The sequence below is a fragment of the Trypanosoma equiperdum genome (genome assembly GCF_001457755.1).
Source record: "Trypanosoma equiperdum strain OVI genome assembly, contig: ctg_845, whole genome shotgun sequence".
NCBI lineage: Eukaryota > Euglenozoa > Kinetoplastea > Trypanosomatida > Trypanosomatidae > Trypanosoma > Trypanosoma equiperdum.
The window spans coordinates 6,779-10,050 of NW_027124804.1; positions in this window are offsets into that span (position 1 = coordinate 6,779).

Sequence of the window (3,272 nt, forward strand, 5' to 3'; positions counted from 1 at the left end):
TTCTTCGTGCCTCTCCACCTTTTCGCTTCACCGTTGTTGCTAGTCTAGCCTCAAATTCAGCTCAAACATTACTTTGTATCTGCATCTTTGATGACTTTATTTTGCCGTTAATACTAAGGAAGAGATATAGTTTGCTTCAAAACTACTTCTAATAATACGAGGCTCATCAAATTAAATCTAAACTCTTTTTAATCCTACACTTGTCCGGTCATCACCCTTATCGAGGTACTGCCGTTACTAACGATACACACACTCACAACACTCTCCTATTATCATATCACTATTATTACTATTATATCAGTAACTAATATTCAAGAAAAGAAAATAGATAAAACAAAGAATAAATAAAGAAAATTTCCCTATCACCTCAGCACTTTTCACACAGGCAATATTCAAACTAAGTTTTTATGTTTTTAATTTTTTCAAAATTTGCATACTTTGCAAAAAAAATTACAAAAGTGTTATAGTATTAGAAAAATATCTTAAACCAGCGATATTTACAAAGTTTCTTAAATTAAGAAATATCGTTGAAACGCCATCAAACTCAAAATAGAAGCAGCCATCAGAGAAAATTTCTTATTTACAAGGAAATGTAAGTATTTTCACACTTTTCCCTCCCACTTACAATCCGGAGATTTACAATCTTTTTCTTCTTTCCCCTTGCATTTCTCTGTTGATGTTCCTGTCGCTCCATCTTGTGTTTCTGCTGTGTTTGTCTGATTTGTAATTTTACATTTCTTCTACCTTGCACTACCCTTTGTCCTTAGCCCTTTATTATTTGCATGAACTATTACACTCTTTTTTTCTTTTCAGCCGCAAGATGCCTGTGTTTGTACGAGTGTCTTGCTCTCCGTTTCCCCTTCTTTGTTGCTGGAGTGCGGCAAATTTAGAAAATTGTAGGGCACCCAAGCCAAGTTTTCCAGCGTATGAAGCCGCTGTATTTGGACTTTTAGCTGTGCATGCTTTGCTGTTGCATCCCTGATCTTTTTCAATCCCTATTATGAGCTGCTTTATCCATGGGATAGAATCTACACTTGTCGCTTGGTAGCTGGTCGTATAGTCTATGTAGACTGCGGCTGCTGATCAGCCCTGGTAGTTACTTTGAGCGCCGCCACCAGCGTTTAGCAGTGTTTTGCTGGAGCCCGTTCCTCTGCTTATGATTTCGATCGCGCTGCATACTGCGGCTACTAGAGTTTTTGTTGTTGCTGTGGTACTTGTGGTTCGCGTGTCGCAGGCTGTTTTGATTGGGACCCAGTCTGTATTTCCGTTGCAGGCTTTTTTCTTCTGTTGAGAATTCGCTCAATTTTATGGCGAACTACTGTTTTTGTTGGAAATTGGTTGGTGTAGCGTATAGTTTGCCACTTTATAAATCTATTGCTTTGTTTTTTTAGATTTTTCGAGTCTTCCACTTTCGTGTGCCTGTTCGAATTGCCACACTGTTGTGTTGTCATAGCACTTGGAAGCGTTACTATCCATGGATGTTCTGTTTCTGTCGTATTTTTTCCACTTCAGCCGCTGGTAGATGGTCCGTTTCTTTTATTCCCAACCGTGCTACATTATAGGCACTGAAATACACAGTAAAAGCTTCTGCACCGTTCTGTGCTCCTTCCGCAATCGATGTAATAACTGCATTATAAAGAAAAGCTTAAAAATTACTGGTTGCGTATTTTTTCTATTTGTTTACCTTCTCTTTGTAGGGATTGCTTAAGGTCACGAATATCTGTTACATATATTATTAATATAGAATTATAGTTACGTTCCGAGGAGGAGTTTGCGTCAGGTTAAGTTATTGTTCACGGAAAATCAATAACTTGCTTTTTGGAGGACTTCGATCTTTGCATGTACCTTATTTAAACCCTTTGACCCTTGTAAAGCGGTACCTTTGTTGACTGCCTTCCACCAACCATTGTTCTATCAAAATATAACTTCCCTTCCTTTGCTCCATAAGTTTTATTTGATGAAAAATGATCTCCAGTAAGTTATTTTTACACAGCAGGTGGACAAGCGATGATTTTAACACCTGATCTCGTTGGCCTGTCTCTGCACTCTCCCTTCAAAGGAGTAGTTAAAAAAGACTTGGTATCATATACAAAAAAGAAAATTGAAAACCATTGTTTCACCTCTGGTCCAAATTCTGCCCCACAAAAAAAACAAAATCATAAGTCAAGTATTCCTCTCAATTTATTCGATATAATATTATAAAAGGTCCATAACTGACACATTTTATAATTGCCACATACGAACTCATAAAAAACTCATAGAATTGTTACTATTATAAAACTCATTACTATTATTATAATATTAGTAAATACACACACTGACAATACACCCCTATCATTATCATTATTATTATTACAATTATTATTATAACCATTATAACCTTATCCATATCCATAAAGTATGGCAAAGAAGCAAACTAGTTATATTTTTGTACTCTGTCACCTTACTACTACACAACCATATACCAATTTAATACAAAAATAATAGATTTTTGATTTCTTACTTTTGTAAATGTTCCAAATAAAGTGTTAATATTTATCAAATACATCACATTTCAGCAACATTCAGCTGAAATTATATCAAAGAAAAAGATTCATAAATTTTCATAAAATTCAGAAAAACTCTTTAAAATAGTAAAATAATAATATTATGCCAAACTCACAAGAGCAGCATCAAGCAGAAAAATGTTTTACTTGCAAGGAAACTGCCATTTCTGCGCTTCTCTATATCATTTTCCTCTTAACCAACTTTGTTTTTACTACAGCCACAAACAGGTCTAGATTTGCCCTTGTTTTCTTTCTCACAGGCTTGTTGTGTAGTATGATTAAAGCAGTAAGTTTTCCCATCTTGATTTTCTTCTTCTTCCTGTTTTGGTATGTATGTCGGATTCACTACGCACTTTTTCTCTCCGTTTTCTGTAATTTTTTTGCAGCCGTCTGTGCAGTTATATCCAACTCTTTTTCCAGCACAAACGTTTGGTGTTGGTTTCTCACTTTTTATTGGGGGCTCTTCCGCCATGTTGTCGGTGTTCGGTACTTTGTTGCCTGGGCTCAGTTCCCCAGCAAGTGCTGCCGAATAAATTACTTTTGTTTCCCCCAGTGCCGCTTGTATCTGCTTTGCAGCAGCTTGGGCGGATGCTGCTGCCGCCGTTTGCTTTTCGATGCCAAGTGCAGCAGCCTCTAGGTTGTTCACCCACGGGATGTCATGCCAGGTTTTTGACCCGTCTTTGGCGTTGAACTCGTGCTAATCTCTTTCCTTGAGATAGCCCGGCG